This window comes from Musca autumnalis, unplaced genomic scaffold (assembly GCF_047663935.1).
Source record: "Musca autumnalis isolate F117 unplaced genomic scaffold, ASM4766393v1 scaffold_4, whole genome shotgun sequence".
In the NCBI taxonomy this organism is placed as follows: Eukaryota; Metazoa; Arthropoda; class Insecta; order Diptera; family Muscidae; genus Musca; species Musca autumnalis.
The window spans coordinates 65618435-65640749 of NW_027411977.1; the positions used below are offsets into that span (position 1 = coordinate 65618435).

Genomic DNA, 22315 nt, shown 5'->3' on the forward strand with positions numbered 1-22315 from the left:
ATTCCTGTCCCCAACATTAAGTGGGTTCGTTAAAATGTCAGATAATGTACATAAAATGTTTCATTCGGTAGGCCCTTTTTTATTGTGCCTATATCTAATTATGTACGTTGACAATTTTTGGTCGGCTAGAAATTGGGAGGTACCGTTATATAGGGGTTATAATAAAACATGGACCTATATTGACAGTTTTTGATGGAAGTCTTTAAAGTCAAATAACTCTTAATTCGGTTAAAAATTGTAGCTAAAATCCTCAAAATACCGAAAATCGGTACATAACGTGGGAACATCAAATGTCATTAACAGCTAGTTCGGAGGTATCTGGGCTATACGAAAATATGAACTTAAATGAACAATTTTCGTTGCAGAATTTTTGTTGACTTTTAAATTACAAATTACAGAAAGGTCGTCTAAAAATAAAGCTAAGGTACAGAAAATCGGGAGGTTCTTTTTGGGGCTATACAAAAACATGGACCTACGTTCGGTTAAACATTTTAAGTAAAATCCTCAAAGTACCGAAAATCGGGAAGTATCGTTATATTGGGGCTATGTTGAAAATTGTTGATGCAGATGCGTAGTGACCACTACAACCTTCAAATGTTAAATTACAGTTAGTTCTGTTAAAAATTGTAGCTAAAATGGCCAAATTACTGAAAATTGGGAGGTACCGTTATATGGGTGCTATATCCGAACATGGACCTATGTTGACAATTTTTTATGGAGAGGTGTTGTGACCACTAAGAACTTCAAATGACAAATTACTGCTAGTTCGGTTTAATATTGTAGTTAAAATCTTCAAATTACTGAAAATCGGGAGGTACTTTTATATGGGAGCTTTATCAATACATCCTTTCTTGACAATTTTTGGTGGAGAGGTGTGGTGACCACTAAGAATTTTAAATGTCAAATGTTAAAATTACAGATGACTCGGTTAAAACTTGTAGGTAAAATTCTCAAAATACCGAAAATCCGTTTTATGGGGATACCGAAATCCGTTATACCGAGGTACCGTTACATGGGGCATTACCAAAACATGGACCGACGTTCATAATTATTTCGAATATAAGTTTTTTGGTCACTAAGAACCCTAAATATCAAATTATAGCTAATTCGGTCTAGAAATGTGAATTTAAACGTCAAAATAAATGAAATCGGGCGGTAACGTTATATAGGGGCTATTCCAAAACATGGACCTATGTCCACTAGTTATATAAGTTAATTGACATTTAAGAACCCTAAATGTCAATTTATAGCTAAATCGGTCTGTAAATGTAACTAAAAACGTCAAAATGCCATAAATCGGGGGTACCGTTATATAGGGGCTATACCAAAACGTGGACCTATGTCCACAACTTTTGTTATATAAGTTTATTTACACTTAAGAACCCTAAATGTCAAATTATAGCTTAATCGAAATGAAAATGTAGCTAAAAACGTCAAAATACCGTAAATCGGGGGGCACCGTTATATGGGGGCTATACCAAAACGTGGACCTATGTCCACAACATTTATTATAAAAGTTTATTGACACTTAAGAACCCTAAATGTCAAATTATAGCTACATCGGTCTGCAAATGTAGCTAAAAACGGCAAAATACCGTAAATCGGGGGGTACCGTTATATGGTGGTTATACCAAAACGTGGACCTATGTCCACAACTTTTATTATAAAAGTTTATTGAAACTTAAGAACCCTAAATGTAAAATTATAGCAACATCTGTCTGAAAATGTAGCTAAAAACGTCAAAATACCGTAAATCGGGGGTACCGTTATATGGGGGCTATACCAAAACGTGGACCTATGTCCACAACTTTTGGTATATAATTTTACTGACACTTAAGAACCCTAAATGTCAAATTATAGCTAAATCGGTCTGAAAATGTAACTAAAAACGGCAAAATACCGTAAATCGGGGGTACCGTTATATGGGGGCTATACCAAAACGTGGACCGATATAGCCCATCATCGAACTTGACCTGCCTGCAAAAAAGACGCATTTTTCCAAAATTTCAGCGTTTTGTTGATGCTAGAGTGATTACCACAGACGGACGGACGGGCGGACGGACGTGCACAGATCGACTCAGAATTTTACCCTGATCAAGAATATATATACTTTATAGGGTGAAAAATGAGTATTTCAATGCGTTACAAACGGAAAAACAAACTTAATATACCCTCCATACTATGCACGATGGGGCCAATGACAGGTTTTCGAGGCAACAAATCACTGGGGCAAGCTAGACCTTCCAAATTTTGTACAGATGTTTATAATGGGCTTAGAAACTAATATGCCAAATTTGGTTCATATCGGTTCATATATACATATAGCTCCCGTATATATGTTCGCCCGATTTCAAGCAATTTATGGACCAAACACGCAAATTCTGCCCAATTTTTATGCGATTTGGAAAATACCACGGAATTAGGACTACAAATAAGTTTGCCAAGTTATATTGAAATCGGTTCAGATTTTGATATTGCTTCCATATATATATTCTCGCCCGATTTTAGGTATTTGGGCACCAATCCCGCTATGTATGTCCAATCTTGATGAAATTTGAAATGTGTGACGGATTTTGGTCTAGAAACATTTTTGACAAATCATATTGAAATCGGTTCAGAATTGGATATAGCTCCAATATATATGTTCGCCCGATTTCAGGCAAATGATTGACCAAGCATGCTTATTCCATCAAATTACAATAAAATTTGGAAAATGTTACGGAATTCGGGCTACAAATAAGTTTGTCAAGTTATATTGAAATAGGTTCAGATATAGAAATAGCTCCCTTATATACATATGTTCAAATTTCATGGTTTTGTCTGTGGTCTGTTATAAGTTAATAAAAAAGGTTCCAAAAATCTGCTAAGATTCCGCCACAAAAGCCAAGTTTGTCTGCGATACCTTAGAAATTATATATTATTATATACGTCTATTAAATTTTTCCGAAATCCAATTGATAACATCAATGGGTTTCCGATTATTCTCCAACCAAAACATAAAAATGTCCATATTTTTTAATTTTATTACGACATCTGAAATCAAATTTTTATGAAAAGGCGCAGCTAGGCGCAGCTAATTTTTTCACAAAATGATAGTACACATTAATACCTTTCACCACATATATATAACATCCTAGATCTACCTAGATCTCAAAAGTTATACTCCAGAGAACACATGGATAACAAAGCAAAATACTCCAAAAAAGACATAACATCTTAACTCAAAAATACATTTACCACACATAACATTTTTATTATTTGTTAACACTATCTTATTTTACATAGCCATTGAAGAGCTTTCCATGTTTAAAAAATATAAAAATGTTGAAATATTCTTTTTGGCGCCTAAAATGCTTTCACTACTTATTTATAATAGTTGTGTCTTTTTACTTTTTCAGTAATAATTATTCAGTAACTTCTTTTCAGAGAGTAAGAGAGATTTTACTCTTTGATACGAAAATAGAGAGAAAAGTAAAAAGACAGCATTTAGTAAACTTTAGCAAGATAACAGTTGATAACCAAAACAAAAACATTGCCGCCAATGCATTAAAGAAAAACTAACACCAAAGTAATGAAAAAGTTCTTCAATTTTAAGCAAAATAAATAAAAAATAATTAATATATTAATAAAACAATCAATAAATATAGCTGAATCGTAATATTTATAGAATAAATAAGATAAACATTGAGCAGCTGACCAGTAGCAGATGATTAAAAAACAGCTGATCGAACTTGCTAAATGTTGCTGGGAAAAATTCTTTCAGCAACTTTTAGCAATTTCTCCGCAAACAACTGTCAAAATCGTTCTCTCACTTCGCTCTCTTTTACTGAACTTTTGTGTAAAAAGACAGCATTTAGTAACATTTCGTAATAATTATTACAAATTATCACGTAAAAAGACACACCTAATGAATGTCGGAAAATTCTGTATAAAAAAAATATGTCACCATTGCCAGATCAGTATGTCGCAATGTGATGTTACCAGATTGATTTATTTTTTATTTTTAGTGATTCAGAGTGTTGGCAATCGAAATCCGTTATTATTTTTTTCAAATTGTTCACTTCAAAAATTGACTTTTTGCCTCGAAAACCTGCTATTGGCCCCATCGTGCTATGGTGGAGGGTATAAAAAGATCACACAAACCACTATAAAAACACTTATTTTTGAAACCAGTAAGGAAAGGATCATATTCGGGCGGGGACGACTATATGATACCCTACACCACTGTGAATATGTAAAATATAGGAGATATACATATGTATATCTACATTTGAACTGATTTCTATATAAAATATATATAAAATTTCTATAGACAAAATTCATTCAGACATTTCAAAATTCATCAAAATTGGACAGATATAGGGTGTTTGGTGCAGCAGATACGTGAAATCAGGCGAAAATACACATATGGAGCTATATCCAAATCTGAACCGATTTCGATATAATTTGACGCACTTATTTCTAGACATCTGGCAGGAAGAACGAGTACCCGACGATTCGAACCTGAGAATCCTGTGCCCCGTCCACAAGAAGGGAGATAAGACTGTATGCTCTAACTATGGGGGCATAAGTCTATTCCCTATTACCTACAAGATTGTGTCCGGAATATTGTGCCAACGACTAAAGCCTATGGTCAACGAGATAATTGGATCATACCAATGCGGCGTTAGACCTGGCAAGTCCACCATTGACCAGATATTTACCCTGCTGCAAATCGTGGAGAAGACCAAGAGGTGCAAATCGACACCTATAACCTTTTTGTCGATTAAAAGGCAGCTTTCGACAACCTCCTATGCCCAAAGTTATTCTAAGGCATGTCTGAATTTGTTATACCCATAAAGGTCATTCGGCTTTGTTATATGATTTTAACTGATACTAGGCGTTCAGTTAAATTAGGAAAGAACCTCTCCGAACAATTCAGTTCCGAAAGAGGTTTCAGACAAAGAGATAGCCTTTCATGTGACATATTTAACATCCTGCTGGAAAAGGTTATACGAGAGGCAAATGTGAAAATAAGTGGCACAATCTACACTTATAGCCACATGTTACTTGCTTATGCTGATGATATAGACATATTGGGACGATCAGTAAAACAAGTAACCGATACCTTTACGAAGGTCGAAGGAGAATCTGCTAAAGTGGGCCTGGCGGTAAACGGTGAGAAGACCAAGTTAATGGTGTCGACGCGCAATGCGTCCATTGAGCTCGGACTAACTGTTGAAGTTGGTTCCTATAATTTTGAGGTAGTAAAAGACTTCGTCTACCTCGGCACCTACGTAAAAACAACAAACGACATCAGTTGTGAAATAAAAAGAAGAACACGGTGCGCCTTAACTAATTTTAAATGGAAGGTGCTTACACCTGGGAAGTTTTTGCAGATTTTGCGCATAGATGAGAAATATCAAGAAACAAAAAAATCGCCGGAGGGATTTTCAAATAAATCGCGATTTAAGTTCACAAATTGTGGAGTTCTTTAGATTTTCACGATTTTGCTTGGAAACCGCGAGTCTTATGTAAAATGACCGAGGAAAAATGGTGTAGCTGTGAAAATTCTCCACAAAATTGACCTTTACGATATTTTTGTAGGTTTTACCGTTTTTGAGATATAGAAGTTCAAAATGAGACAATACACAGACTGTATCGCCTCATTATAAAACAATGTCATTACTGCAATTTCCCAAATTAAACTTATATATCTTAAAAGTGGTACAACATAGAAAAAAATAACTCATCCAATCTTGTAGAGAATTTTCACAGCTACAACATTTTCTGCAGACTCATTTCCATACGACTTGCGGTTTCCAAGCAAAATCTTGAAATCTTAAGATAAAAACCTAAAAATTTGAACTGAACCTCTATATCTCAAAAATGGTAATACCTACGAAAAAAACCCAAAGGTCAGTCTTGTAGAGAATTTTTACAGCTACAACATTTTCTTCAGACTCATTTCGATACGACTTGCGGTTTCCAAGCAAAATCGTGAAAACCTAAAAAACCTTAAAATTATGAATTTTTATCGCGATTTATTTAAAAATCCCTCCGGCGATTTTTTCTGTTTTTTATTTTTCTTATCTATGAACATTGCTGTTTCAGAATTCCCGAAATCTTTCCAGGTGTAAGCGGTTTTCGTCAAAAGTTAGTTAAGGCGCACTGAGCATAATATTGTTTTATAAGGAGGCGATATAGTCAGTGCATTGCCTCAATTTGAACTTCTATATTTCAAAAATGGTAAAACCTACGAAAATATCATAAAGGTCAATCTTGTGGAGAATTTTCACAGCTACAACATTTTCTTTAGGTACATTTACATAGGGCTCGCGGTTTTCAAAAAAAATCGTGAAAACCTAAAGAACCCATAAAAATGTGAACTTAAATCGCGATTTATTTGAAAATCACTCCGGCGATTTTTTTTTGTTTCTTTATATTTCTCATCTATCAGCATTGTAGTTTCAGAATCTGCAAAAACTTCCCAGGTGTAAGCACCTTCCATTTAAATGTGGTTAAGGCACGCCGTGAGAATTGTATTGGCTAACAGATGCTACTTTGGCTTAAGTAAGCAGTTTAAAAACAAAGCCACATTTCGTCAAACAAGAATAACGCTCTACAAAACACAGATACTACCCGTGCTGTTGTATGGCTCCGAAGCCTGGGTACTTGCGCAAGCAGACATGGTGTTTGAGAGAAAAATTCTTTGAAAGATCTACGGACCAATTTGCGTTGACGGTGAATATCGATGTCGCATGAACCACGAGCTGTATCTGCTATACAACGACATCAATATAGTTAAACGTATCGATTTGCAGCGATTGCGTTGGCTAGGCCATATCATAAGAATGCGCGAAGATGAACCCGCTAAAAAGGGCGTATAAATACAGACCGCTTGGCGGTGTACACAGAATTGGCAGGCCAAGGAATAGATGGCGCAAACAAGTGGATGAAGAGATGAAAAGGCGCGGTATTCCAGAGTGCGAAGCAACAATTAGAGAGAAATGGGGATCTTTTCGTAGTTCGGCCTATGGAACAAATGTTGTATATCCAAATCTGAACGGATTTTCACCAAAAGCAATAGCGTTCTTCCTATGGCTAAAAAATTATATTACCTAGTTTTCAACTGAATCGGAAAGTATGGACTTGCCCCTGCTGCAACTTGTACCGTCGTAAGTTGCTACAACAAAAAATGACAGCGATTCGAGAGCAGGCCCTAAACTAAACTTTTCCGAAATTTTGTGTGGGAGGTACCCGAAGGAGTGGAACGATTGAGTCCATATTGAAACCTTATCTAAGCCTGGTAAACATTTCACGATGTGTAAAGTATGGACCAAATCGGTTGCTCTCGTCAAGAGTTATCGTACAAATTTTGGGAACATTTTCGAACTATTGTGGGGGAGGTACCTGAAATAGTAGCCCATTCTGGCCCATCATCGACCTAAGTTTGCACAAAATATTACGATAGCCAAATTTTGGACCCAATCGGCTCATCCGTTTGAGAGTTATCGCCAGCCAGACAGACAGACGGACGTACATTGCTAAATCCACTCCAAATTGTCAGAAACACATTTCGTCCAAACATGCTTGGGGTCTAAAACCATTATTTCGATTAGGCACATTTTGCCCGTATGAAAGTGTATATACCCTCGTTAGCATAAATTGTGAGGGTATAAAAATCGATCGATTTTGTACAAAAATATTTTCACAAATTTAGAAAATACAAAGTTTTTCTTGCAAATAAATTGACAAACGCGAAAACGCTGTAGGCGAAAATATTTTTGAAAAAATCGCGCGATTTTTTTACACAATATTTTCAGTTTTACTAAATACATAGATTTTCTCAAAAAAAAAAAAAATAAAGAAATACTTTTATAAATCGAAAATCGCCGCAGGCGAAAATATTTTTGACAAAGTAGAGCGATTTTTTTAACAAAATATGCTCACAATTTTAGAAAATACAAAATTTTTTTAAGGAAAATCTAAATAATTTTATAAAACTGAAAAGCGACGCAAGCGAAAATTTGAAAAAATCGCGCCATTTTGTACAAAAATATTTTCACAGTTTTACTAAATTCAAAGTTTTTCTGCAAAATTGCAAAAGATATTATAAAACCGAAAAACGCTGCAGGCTAAAATATTTTTGAAAAAAAATCGCGCGATTTTTTACGAAAATATTTTTGCTATTTAAAAAAATACATAATTTTTCTAAAAAATGCTAACACATACAAATTCATGAACTCTATATACAAATGTCTATATACAAATGTCTTCGCCGGATAACGTAGTCTAGTAAAACTTCTTCGAACTGCTACTGACAAATTCAGATATAATTTCATTTTTAAATACTTTTATAAAATCTGGAAGATTTTGTGGAGACTTCGGTATTGTTTCGTACGTAAGCCTTCCCAAATGTACAATTGTGCTTATATTCTAACTTCTTCTCTTAAATTTAAACAGTTTTTTGATCAATAGAAAATAATGGACAATTTTGAAAAAAAATAACTTTGACATTATGAAAAAATCGTTGGGAGTTATGTCCGCTTTGCTTCACGGCCATAACTGCCTACGAATTTTGGTAGTTAAGTTAATAAAATTAATGAAATTACACCCTAATTTTTGTTCGTTTTCTTTTTTATAACTTTTGAAAAGTCACCCCAATTTATATTTTCTGTTAAACCTTGGATTGCATTTGGGCCCTAAACATGTGCTGCAACGGCTGAATGAAAAAGGTCCCAAAAAGACGAAAATGTTGTTTTCCATATACCTGTTTGGAGCCTATTTTCATTTTCAATTTGGGGTGTTACTTCATGGGGCCTTATCTCTGTACCCCAAAACAACGGAAAACTTTTGATAAATCTGTGGCAAATACAGCATAATACGCCAAAGAAACAACAAGAAATATCTCTTTCGCATTAGTGCCTATTCCAACAATAACATTAATTTGATTGTAGAGTACAACAAGACAACGTCTTTTCGAACATAGATATCATAACATATTTCAATATTATTGTAATTATTATGTCGGTTTTTGACAGTCATTTGTGGATTCTCTAACGATAAAGAACAACCAACAAAACAATTATTTACATTTCTTCTTCATTATTTCATTGCAATGAATATTTTAATAATTACTGCCATAGTATATGTTTTCCAAATAAAATTAAGCCAACCCGTTGCTGCTGCCCCTGCTACTGGTCAGTGGTTAGTGGCTAAAAATGAGGCCATCATCCTACATTTAGTCTTTGTACTAAATCAAGAGTTCTCATATCAAAATGCCACAACAGCGTGTTATGAACTCAACAGAAACAGTACAGCCAATGCGATTGAATTTCAAATTATGCTCTTGACATGGGATATTGGTAAGTATAAATTTTAAAAATGTTTTTATTTAAATTCATTTCATTACTTCTCTAAATATGTTTGTGATTTAGCTCATCCTCCCAATTATTACGTTCACCAGATAAATGAAAAATTGAACGACAGCTATAAAACAGGCAGCGCATTTGCGTGTTCAGCACCTCTACAGGGCGCAATTCTAATCTATAGAGATGGCACATCAATGTATTTCAATGTAAGTGAAACCCCATTACCACGATGCTGTCATCCACAGGAGCATATTGAGGCGGAATATTTTCAAGAATATAATCTAGCTGCATGTGTTTTAATGCGAAAGAATAAAGATGTTTAAATTACAAAAGCGTTAAAGGAAAAAATTAAAAGGTACAGGGAATAAAGAATATTTTTTTTTTTTAATTTCTGGTATTTGGTGTGATAAAAAATCTTTATCTTTAATTAAATAAAGGTGAAATAAATAAAGGGATAATGTAACTTATACCCTAATATATCTGGCCGGAACGAAATGTGGATTGATATGACCCATTTTCTATAAGAAAAACGTCGAGCGGTTGAAAACAAACATCAATTGATTTTTTTCCAGTAGAAATATGTATTACTGTATGGCAGTCAAAGACATGGAGCTATGGACAGATCTATCACTGGATATGCAAACCAAATCATTTCTCTAAAAACTCGTTAAAAACAAAGATTTGTGTTGTGGCAACACGATACTATTTCGAAATTTTCAGGACCTTTATCACGTCTCGAGAAAAGCATGTTAACGGTATAAGTGGGAAGACCACAAAAGTTTCAAATTGCAAGGGTGTTTGGGCCGAATTCGTTGTCCTTTAATCTGTCTGTCTGGCAGGAGCGCACCATAACTCACGAACGGATAAACCGATCTGTTAAATATTCCACCACATAATATTTTATCTAGAAATTATTATCGTATATGTCCTTCGGAAAGAAATGTTATGCTTAAACACGGTATTCTTGAACCAAATTTAAATGGAAGGTGCTTACACCTGTGGAAGTTTTTGCAGATGCTGAAACGACAATGTTCATTGATGAGAAAAATCAAAAAAAAAAAAAAAAAATCGCCGGAGCGCTTTTTTAATAAATTGCGATTCAAGTTGATATTTTTAGGAGTTGTTTATGTTTTTGCGATTTTGCTTGGAAACCGCAAGTCCTATCAAAATGGGAATAGAGATTGACCTTACTCATATTTTTGTAGGTTTTTAAACTTTTGAGATATAGAAGTTGCAATTGGGACAATTCAAATTCAATTCAATTCTGTATCGTCTCCTTATAAAACAATGTCATGACTACAATTTCCCAACTTAAACTTATATATCTAAAAAATGGTACAACCTAGGAAAAATTACATAAGTCAGTCTTGTAAAGAATTTTCACAGCTATAAGATTTTCTCAGGTCCCATGCCGATAATACTTGCCGTATTCAAGCAAAATCGCGAAACCCTAACAAAAAACCCTAAAAATGTAAACTGAGCTTCTTTATCTCAAAAATGGTACAGCCTGAGAACAAATCATAAACGTCAATCCTGTAGTGAATTTTCACAACTACAACATTGCGGTTTCCAAGCAAAATCGTGAAAACCTAAAAAACATCTAAAAATTTTGATTTTTTTTTTTAAAAATCCTTACAGCGATTTTTTCTTGTTTTTGGATTTTTCTCATCAGTCTCTCAGTCTCATTTTGATAGGACTTGCGGTTTATAAGCAAAATCGTGAAACCCTAAACAACCCCTAACAAGTGAGCAAAGGCTATAGTCGGGACGGGGCCGACCATGTGTTACCCTACACCACTACCCCTGTGCATAACCTTTTCACTGGTAAACATTTCTTTTAGGGAATATAATCCGAATACCATCAAACATAATATGCCTCTTTCTCTCGGGACCCCCATAAGCAACCAAAATTTCGTGACCATCCGATCAGAATTGCTAACTGTAGCGTGATTGCAAAAAATGGAAGAATTGGATGCATTGTGGTATCTCCCTTGTTTGGCCACCTTCGCCAACCTACTTAACACAAATTTAAAGGTAATATTTTCTTCTTCTATTGACAGGCTTTGCCGTTGAAATACCCCTACCAGAAGCCGATATATTCACAAAGAATAAAACTTTGAATTTGTCACCACATGAGTTTTTCCCAATTCCAAAATATTATCCGACTATCATCACAATCAAAAGGCTTCTTCCTCTGTGGGGCCCGCATCTACCCTCAAAATCTCGTGACTATCCGATCACAATTCCAAACTTAGCTTGATTACAAAAAATGTAAAAATTGGATATATTACTGACTTTTGCGATATCTCGGTTGTTTGCCCACTTACGCCAACATACTTTGCATCAATATAAAGGAGATCTTTTTTTCTACCATAGGCGGGCTTTCTTTTTGGAATACTCATACCAGAAGCGGAGCTATTCGCATAAAAAAAACGTTGACTTTTCTCCACATAAGCTTTTTGCTTATTCCAACTCCTGAATATTATCCGACCATCACCAAACTTAATAGGCTTCTTCCTCTGTGGGACTCGCATCAACTCCCAAAAAATCGGGACCATCCGATCAAAATTTTGACCTGTACCGTGATTACAAAAAATCGGAAAATGGGATGCATTACCGACTATTGCGATATTTCTGTTGTTTGACCACCTACGACAGCCTACTGTACATCGTTGTAAAGGTGATATTTTCTACTTTCCTTGCCAGGTTTTGCTTTTGATATACCTCTTAAAGAAACACAGCTATTGGCTTTGAAATAAAACGTTGACCTTTTCCCCAAATAAACTTTTGCCCATTTCGACCCCTGAATAGTATCCGATCATCATCAAAATCAATAGGCTTCTCCCCCCATTAACTCCGAAAATTTCGTTACGATCCGATCGAAATTGCGACCTGTAGCGCAATTTAGAAAAAAATTGAAAAATGGGATGTATTACCGGCTATTGCTATATCTCCGTTATTTGGCCACCTACGCCAACCTGCTTTGAATCATTGTAAAGGCGGGATATTCTTCTTTCATAGTCAGGCTTTTCTTTTGGAAGACCCCCAACCAAAGCTGTGATATTCGTCATTATAATTCAAATCGCAAAAATAAAAAGATGGGTTGTATTAGCGACTATTGCGATTTCTTCTTTGTTTGACCACCTATGACAACCTACTATACATCGTTGTAAAGGTGATATTTTCTACTTTCATTAGCAGGTTTTGCTTTTGATATACCCATTATAGATGCGGAGATATTCGCTTTGAAATAAAACGTTGACTTTTTCCCCAAATAAGTTTTTTGCCCGTTCCGACCCTTTAATATTATCCGACCATCACCAAAATCAATAGGCTTCTTCCCCTCCTGAACCCTCATCAACACCCAAAATTTGGTGACGATCCGATCAAAATTACGACCTGTAGCGTGATTACAAGGTTTAGATGGACAGACGGACAGACGGACGGACGTACGGACTGACGGACGGACACACATAGCCAGATCGACTTAGCTCGTCGAGACATTCATTTTGGTATATATAAGTATGGGTCTACGACCATTAATTCGATGCGTTACAAACTTTTTTGCCAAAACCAACTTATAATACCCTCCCCACCTAGAGGTGTAGGGTATAAAAATGTCAACTTGAATCGTGATTTATTTAAAAAGCGCTCGGACGATTTTTTTTTTGTTTTTTGATTTTTCTCATCTATGAACATTGTAGTTTCAGAACCCGCAAAAACTTCCCAGGTGTAAGCACCTTCCATTTAAATTTGATTCAAAAGAGCACCGTGTAAGTTTGGAAGAAATATTTGAAAACGTTTTAGTGTTATCTTGCATCCTAGCTATTTGAGTATGTACAGGCAGGGTTTTGGAGCTTGGACCATTATCTCAGGAATTATTGACTTAGAACAACCTACTGAAAAAAGAATCTCAACGATGCCAGAGGAGCCAAAAAAGTATCTAAACGATGCGAGAGGAGCTCTTTAACTTCACTCTTTTCGAATTTTGTGTGGGATTTACCCGAAAGTGTGGACCGATATAGTCCATATTCCAACCAGATACATGACTCGATGAAATAATATGATGTGCAAAAGCAACATCAATCAGAAATGCTCCGTGCAAGAATTATATTGCGGATTTAACATTTTGGGTGGTGCCGTCAGGGTTTCTTGGAACATTTTGCCCAATATCTCAGGAAGTATGGAATTGCGCAAGTAAAAAATTTTACCATCGTAAAGGGAGCCGCATGGACAACCTGATGAAGAAAATTTCAAGACGATCCGAGAGGAGCTCTTAAGCTTCACTTTATCCGAATTTTGTGAGGGAGGTACCCGAAGGAGTGTGCCGATATAGTCCTTATTCCAACCTGATACATGACTCTATGAAATAATATGATATGCAAAATCTGCATCAATCAGAAATGCTCCGTGCAAGAATTATGTTGAGGATTTGCCATTTTGGGTGGTGCCGTCAGGCTTTTTGGAACATTTTGCCCATTATCCCAGGAAGTATGGAATTGCGCAAGTAAAAAATTTTACCATCGTAAAGGGAGCCTCATGGACAACCTGCTGAAAAAATTTCAAGACGATCAGAGAGGAGCTCTTAAACTTCACTTTTTTCGAATTTTGTGTGGGAGATACCCGAAGGAGTGGACCGATATAGTCCATATTCGAATCCAATCTTTATTTGGAAGGAACAATACGATGTGCAAAGTTTGGACCAAATCAATTGCTCCCTTCGAGAGTTATCGTTCACACCATTTTACAGACAAATTTTGAACCCGAAGAAGTGGACCGATAAAGCCCATCTTCGAGCTTAAACTAAGTTTGAAAAAGATATTACGATACCCAAAATTTGGTTCGAATCGGTTGATCCGTTCGAGAGTTATCGTGCGCAACAGCCAGCCAGACAGACCGACAGACAGAGAGACAAACGGACGGACATGACTAAATCGACTCCAAATTGCCTGAAATGAATTTCGTCCAAACATACTTTGGGTCTAAACCCGTTATATCGATCAGACACATTTTTGGCCGTATCAAAGTGTATATACCCTTTCTAGCCTAAAGGCTTAGGGTATCAAAATAGTTCACATAAATCTGTGGTATAGCCCCAATACACTGTGGTTCCGGCCGTGGACAAAAATCGAAAAAAATATGGAGACAAATTTGATTGCGATTGAAAGAAATATTCTTTTTAATATCCAATATTATTTTTGCCAATTTACAGCGGTAATATGTCAAGTTAAGTCGAAGAAGTTTAGAATTGTATGCGGTGCCTTAAAAACGAAAAATAAATACGCAAAGCATTCGTAGCTTATGAGTGAAATTAAAAAAAATGAAGAGTTAAAGCTACAATTTCCAAAATGAAACTTATAGTTGATGTCATTGACTATGCTTTTACGAAAAAACTTATTTAAAATTCGTTTTCTAACTTCCTTAAAAATAAATTCTTTGTAAATGACGCTTTGTGCTATTTTTAATATCATTACTATAAATTTATGTTGACCCCGTAAGGGCAACTTCATATTTTCTTTAACATACAGGGGAAAATCTCTAGTTTACGATTACTGAAATGGGTACCATTGAAAAGCTTATGGAAATACCTATCCAACAAGTGGTTATTTACAGATGGTCAGGTGATTTTTGGACCCGGATTTTTCTATAAAACCCTCAAAAGTCGAAAATGGGCCTATTATGGGGTCCCATTTAAGGTAAGCCAGATTGTAGCTCCCGTTCCCGTTCCCATGATTGGCGCCTGTCCATAGGAGAAAGTTTTAAATACCCTATTTATAGAAAAATTATAATTTAAAAGAAAATTTTGTTCCCGCTCCCGAGATTTGATGTAAAGAAATGAGCCCTACAGAACCGAGTTCTCAAGATTCTCAGAGCCATATCTCTGGATCCAGAGAAGGTATTACAAAATATAGCACCATTTTGGAAAGGCTAAAGTGTGAGCTACAATCTGGCTTACATTAAATGGGACCCCATAATTTGCCCATTTTCGACTTTTTGAGGTTTTTATGGTAAAATCCGGGTCCAAAAATCCGTTTTTGGGTTATATCACCTGACCACCTGAAAATAACCCGATCATATGACCACTTGTTGGATAGGTATTTACAATGATACCCATTTTATAGCAATCGGTTCAGTAGAGCCGGGTCTAACCCGGGTTTTTTACCCGGACTTTCGGGTCCAATAACCGGGTAACCGGGTCCGTCCCTCAAGGAAATTCATTTCCGTGATCAGCGCAACAATATCTACCTCTGGGAAAAATTTCAAAAAAAATCAGAGAGTTTTTACTAATGTAGAGTTGTTCCAATTTGGCTAAAATCGTCAAAATACCGAATATCGGAAGGTACTTTTATATGGGACCTATATCTAAACCTGGACTTATAATGAACATTTGTTGCAAGGAGGTATGTTGTTCCATCAGAACACAAAATGCAAAATTACAGTCAAATCGATTGGAAAATTTGTCTAAAATCGTCAAAATATAAAGAATTGGGCGGTACCTTTACATGGGGGCTACATCCAAATGTGGACCGACTTGCATTAAAATAGTTTTTCTCTCTTTTGGGCTCGTTATAAAACTATGTTTAAAGTTTCGAGGCGGTAGCTCGATTTTAACTATTTTTGGCACTCCTTTCTATACATGTGGGACTAGGGATGGCGATCCCGAAATCCCGAATCCCGAAAACCCGGGTTTTTTTCGGAATTACTCAAATCCCGAATCCCGGGATTTATTTCTTCCCTGTCCCGGGATTTTGAAGTTACTTTTTATTGGGGTTTATTCACATATGAAAAATAATACTCTGTAAAATGAGTTGTTAAAAATATAATTGATCAATTACGCCAAGAAGTGTATATAAGGAAAATGTCAAAGAGAGTTTCTTAATTTAAATTTAATTAATTTAAATTTGAAAAAAATTTTACCTTTCAAACAAACTATTCATTGAGTTTTGGTTTGGCTTGAGGTCATGCAAAAGATAAAAACAACAATTTGTAGTTGGTTTTAATGTATCACTTTATTTTACCGATATTTCGATCGTCCTCGACGATCATCATCAGGGTTTTTGAATTTTGTTGTTTTACGTTAATAGATTGGCGAAAATTCTACTTCCACTCATGCTGTAAGGTATTTTCCAACTTCGAAAAGAATGTAAAGGAGAAAGCAACCTGTGATACGTACTTCAATTGTAAAGCTAATCCCTGTATGTCATCCACTAATGCTGTTCGTTGGAAACACTTAAGCCGTCCGAGTTATAAACCTAGACCTCGCTTTGCTTCATTAATGTGTTCCTCAAAGTGAAACGACGCAATGTGAATTAAGATTTTTTGTGGGAAACCATGTAAAGTTCGGTGATCGGTTCTAAGCTTAAGAAAAAATTAACAGTCGAGGGCATAACGAAGTAACATATCCTAATAGGCTCCTTAGTAAGGGCGAACATGTTGAGTCATCAAATTTATAAAAAAAAAAATCAAAAAATATCAAATATACCAAAATGCGTCATGCGCCTATAACCTCTAACCTGCTAAATGTAGCTTAAAATCAAATGCTTTACGGCCACGATTTCAGTCAGTCTTAGACAATCTAACGTCAAACACATATCAAACATGCTTAGCGCCCAATTGAAAATAAATAATATATTTTTAATTTCTGTTGTTGTTGTTTGTATTTTATTAACCAAACCAAGTCATCAATATACTGGGCAATGGTTGGTGGCAAAAAATAAATTCGACGTTTCTTATTTAGTTGTGAATCACCAGTATTCCTACGAAAATGCATTGAGTAAATGTTCGAAACTTAGCTATGAATTTGGAGATTACGGCCGGTTCAATATTATGGTTTTGGTATCGAAAAATGGTAATTATAATTGGCACAAATCAATTATCGCTAAAAGAGAAAATAATGTTTTTTTCTTCAAACGTGTAGGTTATCCCAATGACAATTTTCAAGTGAAAGAAATTAAAAACCAACTGGATTACGGGTCGGCCAAGACTTTTGTATGTTCAGCCCTTCTTGAAGGTGCAATTGTTTCGTTTAAAAATGGTACAGTGAGGCATTCCAATGACATTCCGAGATGCTGCTACCCGCAAGTGGATAAACGGACTAAGCAATGTACCAGCGAAAATGCGACTGCATGCGTTTTAATTTTTGAATATATTAAATACAATTATTTATAAATGCATTTAAAATAGCCGTTAAATTCTAATTTTGTGAATTACTTATGTTCGACTTGTAGTGTCACCATAATCACGCTAGGGGTTGCAGGTATCGTTCAATACTGATAGAATTATACACTAGGTAAGAGTTTTGGTCCAGGAAAATGACAATATTTTTGAGTAATAATATGGTATATTTAGCGGGCGAAGTTGACCATAATTTTTGTGGGAAAAATATCCAAATTTAATAATTTCTTCCACATTTTAAATACTGAGGGCATATACAAATAACGAAAACGAAACTTGAAAACCAAGTGCTTACCTCTTCTTTTGATGCAAATTATATCAATGTAGCGGTTAGAATCCGAAACTACTATCTAACATATAAGTGGATTGCTCTGTATCGTCACGGTGCGCCTTAACTAACTTTAAATGAAAGGAGCTTACACCTTGGAAGTTTTTGCGGATTATGAAACTTATAGATGAGAAAAATCAAAAATAAAAAAATCACATTTTAATGTTTTTTTTTTGAGTTTTCACGATTTTTCTTGGAAACCGCACGTCCTATCGAAATTGAATGATGAAAATGTTGTAGCTATGAAAATTTTCTACAAGATTGACTGATTGATTTTTTCCTAGGTTTTACCGATTTTGAGGTGTAGAAGTTCAATTTGGGATAAGACACTGACTGTATTGCCTCCTTATAAAACAATGTCATGTACCGTGCCCTTTACTAACTTTAAATGAAAGCCGCTTACACAAGGGACGTTGTTTTTCGGATTCTGAAACTACAATGTTCATAGATGAGAAAAAACAAAAAACAACAAGTAAAAAGTCGTTAAGTTCGGCCGGGCCGAATTTTTTAAATCCTCCACCATAAAATAGTCTTAATTAAAATGGCATAATTAGGGTCCTTTCAAAATTTTAGGTGGAACAACAACAAAGATATAACGCTAATTCCAGATGGCCCACAGGGTCTCTAACAAAAATCACGGCATAATGCGGAAGTTCGGCGGCCTTTCTTCCCCAAGAAGAATTTTCCGTGCCCCAGACTTTCACATCCATTTTGTTGGACAGTGTTATCTAATCTAATCTAAAAAATGTGTTCAGCTAGGTGAAAGGTACCACTTACGGGGCTATATGAAAGAGTCAAGCTGTCTTTAAATTTTTTGGCGGAAAAGTTTTATAGGTGCAGGGAACTTCAAGAGTCAAATTGAGGGTAGTTTCATCAAAACAATGTAGACCCTCAAAAATGGACCCATGTTGACGAATTTTAGTGAAGAAATTTCGTGACCACTGAAAATTCCCGAAAATCGGGAGGTACAGTTATATGGGAGGATATATCAAAACATGGACCTATATTGACGATTATTTTTGAATAGACAAAATTGTAGCTAAAATTCTCAAAATACCGATCATTACAGCTAGTTCGGTTAAAAATTGCAGCTAAAATTCTCAAAATACGGAAAATCGGGAGATACCGTTATATGGGGGCTATACCAAAACATGGACGTATGTTGACGATGTTTCGTTGGAGATGTTTTATGACCACTGAGAACTTCAAATGTCAAATTACAGCTATTTCGGTTAAAAACTGTAGCTAAAATTCTCAAAATACCGAAAATCGAGAGGTACCGTTATATGAGGGCTATACCAAAACATTGACCTATGTTGACGATGTTTCGTGGAGATGTTTCATGACTACTGAGAACCCCAAATGGCAAATTACAGCTAGTTCGCTTAAAAATTGTAGCTGAAATTCTCAAAATACCGAAAATCGGGAGGTACCGATATATGGGGACTATACCAAAACATAGACCTATGCCCATATCCTTTGGGATATACGTTTCTTGATCACTAGGAACCCTAAGTGCCAAATTATAGCTAATTCGGTCTGCAAATGTGGCGAAGAACGTCAAAATACCTCAAATCCGGAGGTACCGTTATGTGGGGGCTATACCAAGGAGTGGACCGATATAGCCCATCTTCAAACTTGACCTGCCTATGGAAAAAAGACCCTCGGGTGCAAAATTTCAGAATTCTATCTCAATTATTGCGGACGCTAGGGTGATTACAACAGACGGACGGACGGACATGGCTAAATCGTCTTAGAAGTTTATCCTGATCAAGAATATATATACTTTATAGGGTCGCAAATGATTAGTTCGATGTGTTACAAACGGAATGACAAACTTAATATACCCTCCATACTATGGTGGAGGGTATAAAAAATGAAAAAAAAATCGCCGGAGAGATTTTCAAATAAATCGCGGACAAAGTTCACATTTTTATGGCTTCGTTGGGTTTTCACGATTTCCCTTGGAAATTGCAAATCCTATCAAAATAGGACTAAAGAAAATGTTGTTGACAATTTTCACTGCTACAACATTTTCTCTTATCCCATTTCGATAGGACTGAAACTAAGTTTGGACATCTTTTGGGCTGTTTTCTCAACAAGTATGGACTTGCCCCTGAAAAAGCATTTACCGTCGAAATTGAGGCGAATGCAATATGCTTCAACAGAAATAAAAGTGATTCTAGAGCAGGTCGTAAAGTGAATTTATCTAACATGTTGCGTGGGAGTATGGACTAAATCGGTCAATCCCTTCAAGAGTTATCGTGCTTTGTGGGGGAGGTACCTGAAGGAGTGGACCGATATGGCTTATCTTCGAATTCAAACTAAGTTTGGGCAAAATATTACGAATGACAAATTTTGGACCGAATCGGCAGATCCGTTCGAGAGTTATCTAGCGCTCCATCGACTACACACGGTGTCATAGGGTTTTTTCACCTTTCAGGCTATTTGCTCACCTTTCAGGCTACTTGCCCCTGATGAAACTTGTAGCGTCGTATGGCGGACAGTGAATACAAGTTGCTACAACAAAAATTAAAGCAATTCGAGAGCAGTTCCTAATCTGAATTTTCCGAAATTTTGTGGGGAAGGTACCCGAAGGAGCGGACCGATTGAGTCCATATTGGAACCTCATTTAAGTCTGGTAGAAAATTTTCGAACATTTTCGAACTTTTGTGGGGGAGGCACCCGAAGGAGTGGACTGATTGAGCCCATTTTGGAACCTGATCTAAGTTTAGTAGAAATTTCACCATGTGCAAAGTATGGATCAAATCGGTTATCCCCCTTCAAGAGTTATCGTGCGCACAAATATTCCGAACATTTTGGTACTTTTGTGGGGGATGTACCGGAAGGAGTGGACCGATATAGCCCATCTTCGAATTTAAACTAACTTTGGGCAAAATATTACGAAAGCCAACATTTGAACCGAATCGGTTCTTCCGTTCGAGAGTTATCGTGCGCTCCAGCCAGCCAGACAGACGGACGGACATTGCTCAATCGACCCCAAATTGTCTGGAACACATTTCGTCCAAACATAATTAGGGTCTAAAACCATTATTTCGATGAGGCACATTTTGCCCGTATGAACGTGTATATACACGCAGAAATATCAAATAAATAAAAAAAAAATAAATAAATAAATAAACAAATAAATAAATAAATAAATAAATAAATAAATAAATAAATAAATAAATAAATAAATAAATAAATGTTTGATTAATTCAAGCTCGAGGTCAATTTTAGAAATATTTTATTTATTTATTATCAATATTTCGCAATTTCTTGAATTGCATCTTCAGGATGTGATCTACAATAATTTTAAAGCAGAAACATAATAAAATAAAATTATTAATAACACAGAAGTTTTTCATAAAAATCTAACAACAATAAGTATCATACCATAAATTCGCTATAAACACGTAAAAACAAGTTGTCAATTTACTTAAACCTAGGGTAGCATCACTACCATCGTCTTCTGTTGTAAATATTGCACTGATTGTTTTCGGTTATTGCGATCTATGTATGTTCTTTGCTTTGCTAATTAGATTTCTGTAATTGAGAGCGCTGTTGTCTACATCTGTTTTGAAGTTCATTCTTGTTGTTGTTGGCACATTTAATTTAAACATCAAACACAACATCAATAAATACAAAAATTTGGCAACAAAAGAGATTAAATTAAAATCCACTTTAACCTTTTTGATTCGATGTCGCAAACATGGTATTATTCCAAATTTTATTAAAAACTCCACGAAAAATGTGTATAATTTAATTGATGGTGATAAAAGGATTAAAGATTTGGTGTACAAAAAACTCGCAACACACATAGAAAATTTCCAACAAAAAATACTTAACGTTGTAATACAACACAAACATAACATGTTAAAGGAAAACGCAAAAAACTGTGGATTCATAAACAACAATTTAGAAAAGAGTCTGACTGAAACTGACCTTTGTACCCTTAGACAGGCGGAAAAACGATTTTAGAATCCATAAAAGAAAAACAGAAAAAGACTCATATAAGCAAATTCGATAAACTCATGAAGAAACAAATGGAAGAATTAAACATAAAAATAAATGAGAACTGGTTTGCCAACAAGACCAACAAAAAGATTCCCGACAACGTAAAATGGTTGCTCTCATTAGGTCCTAAATTTGCATTGCCTACAACTAAAGAAAACTTTCCACTTTTCAAATACATTGCCGATGGAGAGGAACTTATACATACAAATGAAGATAAAGAGAATCAGGAGGACGCAAGAATGATGTTTACAACAATGATGGACAACCACATGAACAAACTAAAAAAGAGTGCTAAAGATGCATTTATACTCCGCACAGTGGAACAAACACAAAAATTTCTAAAAACCAATAGAGACATTCTAATAGTGAACGCGGACAAAGGCAATGTCACAGTAGCAATGGACAAGAACGAATACAAAGATAGAATGATTAAAATAGTCGGT

General features: G+C 35.6%; 1 protein-coding gene across 2 annotated transcripts in view; it reads right to left on the reverse strand.

The window, feature by feature from the left end:
• The window catches only part of unc-13-4A (BAI1 associated protein 3), a 595010-nt gene that overhangs the window by 41211 nt on the left and 531484 nt on the right, over positions 1 to 22315 (reverse strand). The window lies entirely within an intron of this gene.